Source organism: Schistocerca gregaria, chromosome 2 (genome assembly GCF_023897955.1).
Source record: "Schistocerca gregaria isolate iqSchGreg1 chromosome 2, iqSchGreg1.2, whole genome shotgun sequence".
In the NCBI taxonomy this organism is placed as follows: Eukaryota; Metazoa; Arthropoda; class Insecta; order Orthoptera; family Acrididae; genus Schistocerca; species Schistocerca gregaria.
This window is the reverse complement of record NC_064921.1, coordinates 217048268-217060759: the sequence shown is the minus strand read 5'-3', so window position 1 is coordinate 217060759 and position 12492 is coordinate 217048268.

Below are 12492 nucleotides of genomic sequence, written 5' to 3'. Positions count from 1 at the left end.
GTGACCACATAGCATCATTCCCTTTTTATTGGTCACACTAACCAGATTCCACTACCAAAATAGAAAATGTGTATATTCGACTGTTCTGTAGTTTGTACAAAGAACATATTGAAAATCAAGGAAATAAGCAAGTTGCAATTAACAATTATCATAGAACTTTTATTAACGATACGTTCTACATCTACATAGATACTCTGCAAGCCACTGCACGGTGCGTGGCGAAGGGTACCACGTACCACTACCAGTCCTTTCCTTTCCTGTTCCACTCGCAAATAGATCGAGGGAAAGACGACCGACTATATGCCTCTGTATGAGCCCTAATTTATCGAATCTAATTTTCGTGGTCCTTACGCGCAATATATGTTGGCAACAGTAGAATCGTTCGGCAGTGAGCTTTAAATGCCTGTTCTCTAAAGTTTCTCAACCGTGTTTCTCGAAAAGAACGTCGCCTTCCCAACAGGGATTCCCATTTGAGTTCATATATGAAGCACTTACATGTTGTTTGAACCTACCAGTAAGAAATATAGCAGCCCTCCTCTGAATTGCTTCGATGTTTTCCTTCATTCTGGCCTGGTACATATCCCAAACTCTCGAGTACTACTCAAGAACAGGTAGCACCAGTGTCCAAGGTGCCGTCTTCTTTACAGGTGGACAACTCTTCCCTATAATTCTCCCAATAAACCAAAGTCGATCATTCGCATTCGTTACCACATTTCTCATCTGCTAGTTCCATTTCATATCACTTTGCAGCGTTACGCCCTGATATATAAACGATTTGACTTTGTCAAGCATGACACTTCTAATACTGCAAAGAACTTGTCAGGTTTTTTCTTCCTGCTCATCTGCTGTCACTTACATTTTTCCACATTTAGAACTACCTGCCATTCATCACACCAACTAGAAATTTTGTCTACGTCGTCTTGTATCTTCCTCCAGTCACTCAACTTCGACACCTTATCGTACACAACAGCATCATCAGCGAACCGCTGCAGATTGTTGCCCACCCCGTCCGCCAAATCGCTTATGTATACAGAGAACAACAGCGGTCCTGTAACACTTTCCTGGAGCACTCTTGACGATACCCTTGTCTCTGATGAACATGCGCCACTGAGGACAACATACTGGGTTCTATTGCTTAATAACTCTTTTAGCAACTCATATACCTGTAAACATATTCCACATACTCGCACCTTCGTTAATAGTCTTCAATGGGACACTATGTCAAATGAAAACAAACACCCGTTAGCCCTTAGGCGTCACTGGATTCGGATACGGAAGGACATTTGTTCAGCACACCACTCTCCCAGCCGTTGTCAGTTTTCGTGACTGGTGCCCCTACTTCGCAGTCAGATAGCTCTCCAATTGGCTTCCCAAGAGCCAAGTGCACCCTGCTTGCCAACAGCACTCGGCAGACCTGAACGGTGACCCACCCAAGTGCGAGCCCAGCCCTACAGCGCTTAATTTCGAAGATCTGACTCGAACCATTGTTACCACTGCGGCAAGCCAATTGGCAGGATCTTAAATGCTTTCCAGAAATCTAGAAATATGGAATCTGTCGTTACCCCTCATTCAAGTTTGCAGTGTTTCATGTGAGACGAAGGCAAGCTGAGTCATGCAGGAGCGATGCTTTCTAAAACTGTGCTGATTCATGGACATAAACTTCTTAGTCTCAAGAAAGTTATTATATTGGAAATTAGAATACGTTAAAGGATTCTGCAGCAAACTGGAGACAGGGATATTGGTCTGTAATTTAGCCATCACATTAATGGAACTAGCTTTAAATGAAACGAAATTTTAGAGCAAAAATTCATTTCAACATCTACATCTATACTCTGCAAGCAATCGTGATGTATGTGGCAGAGGATACCTCCCATTGTACCAGTTATTAGGGTTTCTTCCTTTTCCATTCACGTATGGACCGTGGTAGAATGATTATTTGAATGCCTCTGTGTGTGCAGTAATTATTCTAATCTTATCCTCACAGTCCCTATGTGAGTGATAGGTAGAGAGGGTTGTAGCATATTCATAGAGTAATGATTGAAAACCGGTTCTCGAAACTTTGTTAACAGACATTCTTTGGATAGTTTAAATCTATCTTCAAGAATCTCCCAGTTCAGTTACTTCACTCTGTGACACTTTTCCATGAATTAAACACACCTGTGATCATTCCTACTGCCTTTCTTTGTACACATTCAGTATCTCATGTTAGTCCTATCTGGTATGGGTCATACACACATGAACAATATTCTAGAACTGGTCGCACGAGTGATTTGTAAGCAATCTCCTTTGTAGACTGATTGCACTTCCCCAATATTCTAACAATAAACCGACGTCTGCCAACTGCTTCACCCACGACTGAAGCTATGTCATCATTCCATTTCGTATCAACACAAAGTATTACAACAGGTATCTGTACGAGTTGGATGATTCCAACAGAGACTCATTGATATTACAGTCATAGGATACTACGTTTTTTTCGTTTTGTGAAGTGCAATATTTTACATTTCTGAACATTTAGAGCAAGTTGCCAGTCTCTGTACCACGTTTAGAACTTATCAAGATCTGACTGAATATTTATGCAGGTTCTCTCAGATAGTACTTCATTATACATAACTGTATCATCTGCAAAAAACCTGCTTTTACTTTTAATATCGTCTGCAAGGTCATTAATATACAACATGACTAGTAAGGGTCGCTGGAGCACACCTGAAGTTACTTTACATCTGACAATGACTCTCCATCCATTATAACATACTGTGTCTTCCCTTCCAAAATATCTTCAGTACAGTCTCAAATTCCACATGATACACCATATGATCATACTTTTGACAATAAGCGTAGATGCAGTACTGAGTAAAATGCTTTTCGGAAATCAAGAAACACTGCATCTATCTGGTTCCCTTGATTCAAGGCATTCAGTATGCCATGCGAGAAAAGTACGAGCTAGGTTTCACATGATCTATGTTTTTCGAAATGAGTGCCGCCTGGCATTGATGAGTTCATTTTGTTCAAGACACTTCATTATGTTTGAGTTCAGAATATGTTCTAAGATTCTGCAACAGATCTATGTCAAGGAGATTGGACGGTAGTTTTGTCGATCACTTTTACTTCTTGTTCACGGTTATTATTTGTGCCTTTTTCCAAGAGCTGGGCACGATTTTTTGTTCCATAGATCTACGATAGATTATAGTTAAAAGAGGGGCTAGCTGAGCCGCAAATTCAGTATCGAATCTGACAAGGATTCCATCGAGCACTGAAGCTTTGTTAAGTTTTAATGATTTCAGCTGTTTCTCAACACCACTGACACAAATACTTATTTCGTTCATCTTTTCAATGGTATGAGAATTACATTGGGGCAGTTCTCCTGGGTTTTCCTTTGTGAAGAAACTTTTGAAAACTAAGTTAATCGTTTCAGCTGTTGTTTTGCTACCTTCAGTTTCAGTCCCTGTTTCATTCGCTAGGGACTGGACACTAACTTTGGTGCCACTAACAGTCTTTACATATCACCAGAATTTCTTTGGGTTCTGTGAAAGATCACTTGACAGTATTCTGCTACGGTAGTCGTTGAAGACATAACGAATTGCTGTCTTGACAGCCAAATGAGTTTCATTCAGCATCTCTCTAACTATTTGTTTTATACGTATTATGCAGTAATCTCTGTTTCTTTAGAAGTTTCTCAAGAGTGACTGTATACCGTGGAGGATCCCTCCTATTATGATGAACTGTTCTACCAGGTACATATCTATCCAATGCATGGTCAACTATTCTTTTAAACTTGAGCCAGAGCTCCTACACATGCTCCTTCCACATGCTGAAAGTTTCAAGCTCCTCATTGAGATATGACATTACTGAGTTTTTATATAGTTTACTGAACACATAAATCTTTCTGGTTGTTTCAGTTGTCTTTTGTACTTAAGTAATCATTACCGCAACAACGGCATCGTGGTCACTGGTACCAGTTTCGATGAGGACATCCTCAAAGAGGTCAAGTCTATTTGTTGTCATTAGATTCTAAATACTTCTGTCATGAGTGTGGTTCCTAACTATCTGTTCTAGGTAGTTTTCAGGGAAGGCATTTAGTACAGTTGCATGGGATGTCTTATCACGCCCATCAGTAACAAAACTTTAATTTTCCCAATTAATTGTTGGTTGATTGAAGATTCCACCGATGATTACAGCCTGATTAGGGAACTCACATACAAGTGAACTGAGGTTTTCGCTAAGGCTTTCGGTCTGGTGGGCGATAGAAGGACCCAATTATCATTTTATGCCCACTCCTGATATTGAATCTTGCCCAAACAATCTCACATGAAGCTTCAGTTACCTTCTCCATGGATTTGAGTTTGTAGTCTAATGTGACAAATACACCACGTCCATTTCTCATTTCCCTATCCTTTTGATATACGCTTTTATTTTCCCAAAAATCACTGTGCTATCAATTCAACTTTCAAACAGCTTTCCGTACCTAGTATTATGTGAACTTCATTGCTTTTCATGAGCGCTTCAAACACTGGCACTTTGTTGCGAATGCTTCTGCATTGTATCACAATGATTTTAATACTCTCACCTGTGGAAGGCATTTCTTTCCTTCTTACAGTAATACTTCTAGGTTTCCTACAGCTACCGTTCGTTGTCTGTATTGGATGGACAGTCGCCTAATCTTAAAAACCCTTGTGTGCACCCCTCCACACGGCCAGCTACCTGAGCAACAGCCTGTGATGTAGAGTACGCACCTGATATATTTAGGGGGACCCTACAGTCCTCAATCCTATGGTGCAAGTCCAGGAAGTCGCAGCCAAACTTGTCACAGATCCTTCGAAGTCTCTGGTTCAGTCCTTTCACTCGACTCAGAGCCAAATGACTACGATCAGTTCTAAGGACAATGCTGCAAATTGTGAGCTTCATTGAAACTCCACACACAAGGCTGGACTTCTCAACATTCTCTGCCAGTGGCTGAAATGATCCAAGAATGATCTCAGAGCCCAGACAACAGGCGTCATTTGTTCTAATGTGCGCCACAAAGTACAGTGGGTTGCACCCTATTCCCTCAATGGCTGCCGGAATAGCCTCTTCAGTAGTTGAATGAGGCATCTGAAATATGACATCTATTCAAATTTCGCACCAGTCGCGTAACAGTGGTGCTGGTAGCGCCACTACGAGGATGCAAACAAGGTTCGTTTTAAACACACACATAATGGTCATGAGCATTAGTTGGATTTCAGATTGGACTTGGTGAGTTGATGGTAGTCAAGAGTGCATTTAAGTCGACAAAGACGCCATTATCAACATTTAGCCTGAACGAGGTAGTGCAGTAGGACCACGAGAAGCTCGATGCTCCTACTTCGATAATGCAGAAAGACTTGGCAGGGATGTAACCACTGTATATGAGGCATGCAACTGTGGTCACAGGTATGTACAGTCGCAAGAATTGGACAGTTACATGGCACTACAAAGAGTGAAGACTATAATGCTTGGTGTATGCTCTGGTGCATTGTACAGCATCTGCACCAGCAGTGTGAACAGCAACAGGCAGCACAATGCTACTTCTCATTATCTTCGTCTGTCTTCCATTTACTCTCAATTCATACTCTATACTCATTAGACTGTTCATTCCGTTGAGCAGATCATGTAATTCTTCTTCGCTTTCACTCAGGATAACAATTTCATCAGCGAATCGTATCATTGATATCCTTTCTCCTTGAATTTTAGTTCCACTCCTGAACCTTTCTTTTATTTCCATCATTGCTTATCTACAATTAATATTTGGGAGTAAGGATCAATGGATTCAAAGGAAATGGACATAGGCTATGGAACAGGAATTCAGGAGATGGAAACAACAAACACTGCTTCACATTTGGGACATGGAACGTTCGTGGTCTTAATAAACTAGCTGCAGCAGTGACTTTAATATCTGAACTAAAAACACGCAAGTCAGACACTGTAGCTCAACAGGAAGTTAGGCGGCTTGGAGAAGGGATACATATGGAGGCCAATTGTGCCATTTTTATGGGGGAGATGAAAAACATCATGGATTTAGTACTGTTTTTGCTGTTAAGAACAGGATTGTTAATCGGGTTAAGGAATTCCATCCCATTAACAAAGGCATGTCTTACATATCAATCAAACACCAGTGGTAAGTTATAACATTCATAAATGTCCATGCACCGACTGAAATTTCAACTGAGGATGAGAAAGACGAGTACTATGAAGAATTAGAGAGAGTAGTTAAAAGTATTCCAACAATTATCTTAGGGGACTTTAATGGAAAAATAGGTAAAGAGAATATGTTCATCCCCACAATAGGAAAACATAGCAGGCACTCGACCACAAACTAAAATGAATTTAAAATGATGAACTTCGCATTGTCAAAGAATATGAGAATTTGCTCAACGATGTTCCCTCACAAAGATATATACAAAGGTACATAGTGCTCTCCAGATGGCAGAAGAGTAAATCAGATTGACCATGTTTTGACAGATCAACGTTTCACTTCATTTATAAGAGATGTCAGAACGTACAGAGAAGCTGAAATTGGCTCAGATCATTTCCTAGTGGTAGGAAAGATGCAAATCAATATGATTTGCAATCAACAACCAAAAGTCACACCAAAACCAAATGTAGACATCGGACGACTGAAGGAATTGTCTGTTAAAAAGTATGGTACATGATTTAGTTAGTTAGTTATTTTTATGTTCCATGGAGTATTTTGCACAGTAAATTGTAATGATGTGGAACGATTCGTTGTACATTCAATTTGAAGATTGATTTGTAAATATAACTGTATGCTGAACATTTTTTAATATGCAGATGTTTGTTTGTAATTCCCACCAACAGCATTTTACATATTACAATAACAGAATTTTCTACACAATAGAAGGAGCTGTTAAGCAAAAACTTTTCCAGCTTGTTTTCAAATTTTACTTTGCTGTCTCTGAGACATTTTATGTTATTGAGTAAGCGATTAAAATTTTTTATTGCAGCATTGTGCAACCCCTTCTGTCCTAAACACAACCTTAATGTGCAGTAATGAATGTGATTTCTTATCCTGGCATTGTAATTATTTACATCATTGTTCCTTTTGAACTGCAGCGGATTATTTACAACAAACTTCATGAGGGTATAAAAATATTGTGAAACGCTAATCAGAATACCAAACATTTTAAATAGATGCCTCATACATGATCATGGGCGAGAACTACATATTAATCTTACAGCATTTTGTCTCTCTCCAAGATTTTCTGCCAATCTAAGTGCAAATGTGGCAGAACTAAGTTGTTTTATGAGCTCCAAAATGTGCTTTTCCAGGTTAAATTCTTATCAATATAGATACCTAAGAATTTGGGAGCTTCCATCCTCTTTATTATTTTCTCATATTGTGTTACACATATCACGTGTGTTGTACTCCTAGATATTCAGAACTGACTATGTTGTGTCTTTTCAAAACTGAGGCCGAATCCAGTCACAAAGAATGGTCAATGAACTTTAAGGATATGGTTTACCATTTCTTCTTTTTCTTACATTGATTGCAATACTAATGCCATATGCAAGAAGAACTAATTCTACTTATTGTACATTAGACAGAAGATCATTTACATACATGAGGAAGAATAGTGGGCTTAAGAATAAGCCTTGAAGAATGCCATACTTGGTTACTCCCCTGTTAGAATAATGCCTCCAGACTACATTGGCTGAATTAATAAGTACAACTTCCTGCATTCTTTTAGTTACTTGATAAATTATCCATTTGTTGGGTGTATCATCAGTCCCTCAAAACTTCAATTTACCTATGAGAATACTGTGACTTACACAATGATATGCCTTATGTACAAGCTGGAGTTATTTTGTTATTTATTGTTTGTAAAATATGGCGGGTGAACATGTAAATGGCACTCTCAGTAGAGCAACTCTTCTGAAATCCAAACTGTGGTTTGTTAAGGATATTATTGTTGCTCAGGTGAGATACTATTCTAGAATACATCACCTTCTCAGAACTTTGGAAAATGTTATCAGAAGTGAAACAGGTCAGTAGTTACTGACATCTTCCCTATCACCTTTCTTAAATAGGAGTTTAAATGTTTTTCATTAAATTTAATTGGTTTAAAGTAAGTTTAATTAGTTTAATTAAAAGTGTTTCAGAATACAGATATTTTTATTGTTCTTGAACTATGTGAATGTGTGGAAGCTGTCAAATCCATTCTCAAAACGGCCTGTAGAACCGAAAATTAATAGCCTAGAACTGAACCAATATCTTCTTAACATTCCCAATATTACATCTCAATATACAGTCATGCCAATTGATTTACAAAATTTGCAGCTCAATGACCATTTATTGTAGTATGTTGTCACCCACAGAGATTGATAAGTTGAAAGGTTCTAGAGACGACATCTGTTCCACCTTGAAATTACACTATTTTCTCTCATTTTTCAAGGTGAAAATGACATTTTCACATTCCAACTGCTGTATTTGTATCCATACATGATACATAGATGACCACACCTCCAGTAATACACTACAATCACTGTACCCTAATAAATGGACTGTAGCTCAGCACACTGTCATTGGTTTTGTTTGTCCAAGGACAATATGTACAATACTAACACAGCTGGGGAAGTGGGTGGCATTGTGATAAATTGGGGATGGCTGTCATCAAGGTGTAATAGAACCACATTTATATAATGTTAGTGAGAAAGGAAATAGTGTTCTAGCAACTGGCGATGAACTCCACTTTGAGTTCCTAATCAGTCCTTTTCTGTAGCTCACTAGGAGCTGAATGAATGACTGACAGAGAAAAGTTTTAGAATTCTGTTTTGGCAATGTGCTGTAAATGTTCACACCCACCCTGACTACAGAATAGCGCAGCATAAAGAAAAAGATATAATTTCCTGTGTTACACTAAATAAAACAGGATTATACTTTTTACTTAAAGAACAGATCAGTAGTGGGGCTACAGGGGTGCCACCCCACATTCCATTGTTGCCAGATGATTTCAAGATGGCAGCAATGACATCATACAAAATGGCTGCTTGTAGAATTGGCAACAGTGCATGACATCATCCAAGATGGCAGCAGTGACGTAATGCAATATGGCGGATTTTGGTGGGAAGATAGGTCAATTGGGCTACCTCCACCAACCTATGCAATACATCTAAGAAAATTGCGGGATTGAAAGGGCAATTCCACTAATCTAAGTTACCCGAACGCCACCTCATCCTAGGAAATGGTGGGGAGAGAACTCGACCTGTTCTGGACATGTCTTTTTTATTTTGCATCCACTATCTATTTAAACAATGTGATGCAGTACAGCCATCCAGTGGGTTCTCCACAAGGTCCAGACTCCAACTGACCTAGTGTCACAGTACCACCACCAGAGGGCACTGTCATCCGTTCCATGATGTAATCCAATATGGTCACTGTGACATCAGCTGATGACGTGAGTACTGATACCCAAGATGACGGAAAAAGTGTGTTCGCCATGAGGTTCGGACCTAGTACACAGTACCACCAACAGAGACCGCTCTCACCTGTGATGTAATCCAAGATGATGGTCCGGGGACGAGGGAAAATGCCGGACCAAATAGGAACCCATAATCCTGTCACATGTTAGATTTCAACCAGTAGGATGGCAGTATCTGATGATGTCATTGGAGGGGATGTAGGGGAGGCTCAGCAGCTCTAGGACCTCACTCTCGCTTGGTCAGTCAGCAACAACAGAAGAAGAAGAACTATGAAGCGTCAACTGCAGTCGTAATCCAACATGGCCTGCAGAACAGGAGGAAATGGAAAAGTATGTATCCCATACCACATCTATCTCTGTGGTTAGCAATATTACTATTATTATTCATTGTTTCCTCGTATTGGTCCATGTTTAATGCTTCCTCGTCTTTGTCCAGCTGTAGCCATTGACACATCCAAGCCAGCAAGGTCGAGCGCCAACATGCCAATCTCTGCTGTCACGTCTGGACATGTAGCAACCTCGGCTGCCATCCTGTCGAGACCTGCAGTTGCCTCTAGAGCTTTGGCAGTAACAACAATCTCCAGCGCATCTGAATCAGTAGTAGCCCCATGGAATCCTGTAGCGCACTGAGCCCACTTTCTGGAGCAGGACAAGGAGCTGCTGCTGTCTGTCCCGCTCATCAATTTGTTTGATGAGGACACATGATCTGACCCCCTCACACATGCTGTCAGTGGCAGTGTTAAACAACAAGATGGAGATCAATACTGGCCACCGACATATGACCCATCCCAGCAGAACATCCCTGTCATAGTGCAACCACAGAGTGCAGATGCTGTGGATAAGAAGACATCGAGTGCACCAATGCTTTTCATCTCCACATACAATTTAACTCATAGTGGATCAAAAGGTGTGAACATTGCTATAGAAGCGCTTCATGACTGGGGCCTGTATGCGAGAAATGTGTGAAATCGGGTGACAACTGTGTATATGTGAGACACGCCTCAGTTATGAAGTCATACAATCTGGATACTGCCATATGTCTTGCATTGGAGAGACTGAATCGTTGGCTGCCTAGCGTGGACTCTGCATACAATAACGTAAACTCCCTACGTGTGCATAGTGTAAATGTTGATGATCTTAAGCAGCACCTTTGTTTGCACATGAACGCTGAACCTAAAGAGAAACAGATTAAAACTGTGTGTGAAAAACCTGAATACTGTGAGGCATCTATTGACTTGAGTGAGATACGCACTAAATTAATTGCATCTCAGAAACCTTTATTTGGCAAATACTGTACAGGTATGAAGAAGAATATACATACAGATTGTAATGATATTCCTCAAATACTACACCCTTTGTATGATATTTAAATAAATAAATAATTGATGTAAATATACACTCTCACACAGTGTTTGCATTTTATTTCTTACCTCTCTCTTTACAGTCAAAGTATTACAATTATTAATATTTTTTTCAATGCTATATCAGTTATTCACATAATGAACGATTAAGTTACTCTTCATGGGTAAAATATATAGCTGTTTTGTCTGTGTAGTAAATATAGCTCAGTCGGTTAAATGATGGAACTATAGTGGCTACACATACTATTATTATCCTTTCCAGTGTATCATTTTATATTTGTTGACTACTTGTCTGTACCTAGGGTAGTTAGTATCATGGCAGGGTGGGTGAAACATCCCCATCACAAGGATTTTGTTGTCGATGACTGGTCCTGTGAAGATGCAAAAGAAGACCTAAAAAAGAACAAGAAGAATGAAATTCTCCTTCCTGATAATATACAAGCGATTATTGTAGGTCCATTCAATTGTGGGAAGACTAATGTCGTCATGACGCTACTAACACATGTAGATGGAGTCCGTTTTGAACATGTTTATGCATTCTCTATAACACTTTCAACCCAAGTATCAGCTATTGCAGGAGACATTTCACGGCGTATATGGCGTTACATACACGACATTCAGTGAAAGCGATGATATCCCTCTACCTGAAAAAGCAAAGCCAAACACTGTCTTCATATTTGACGACGTTGCTGTGGAAAACCAGGACCAAGTTCTAAAATATTTCGGTTTCGGTCGTCATAAGCGAGTTGATGTATTTTACCTAAGTCAAACATATTCCAGAATCCTGAAACAGTTGGTTAGGGATAATGCAAACCTCACTATAGTCTTCAAACAATACAATCTGGTTTTAAAACACAATTACCTGGCACGTCTCGGAACTGACATGTCGTTCAATGATTTTGTAAAGATATACGCTGATTGCTGGAATCATTCACAGTATTGGTTTCTCGTTATTGATGAAACAGGTGAGACTTTCAAGAGTTTTTGCATATATAGCACGGTAAGAGAGGTTATTACATCAGTATACACTGCATCCATGGACAAATTCGCGCGTATGTCTAGCTCTCAAACCGAGAGAATGGGTGTGCATAGACAGAACATTCGCCTGTACATGGATGCGAAAATTCAAGCTATTGTGCATAAAGTTGGAGGTATGCGCAAGGAACTAGAGACATATTACCAGACTCTTTTGAGAATGGTAAATGCGTCAAATGAGTTAGTTAATGAAGTCGGTAAGAAAGTAGCCGACTTAACTGAAAAGGTCGAGGCTATTGGGGGGAAAATAGATGTAGAGTTCCTTGCTGTTGAGAAGGGAGAGCAGGTACATAGTAAGAGGAAGAAGAAAATGACCGGATATATAAAGCCTGACGCTGCGGAGATGTCTGATTAGTATACACCGACATGTCGACGAAGCAGAAAGTGATTCAAGTGCAGAAAGCTGTTCGTGAGAAATTACGTTTGCTGATGTTGCGGCATATCGATCGACAGCAAACACTAAGAAAGACCTTTAAGCCGGTTACTGAATCTCTCCGACAGCTCTCAGAAAAAACAAAAACACACGAGAACGAGGGTGTTGTAAATGACGAATTCATTATCCGTCACACCCTGGTCAGACAGATAGAACACTCAGCGTTAGCAGGAGAAGACCATATATGTTGGGTATGCATCCTATAACC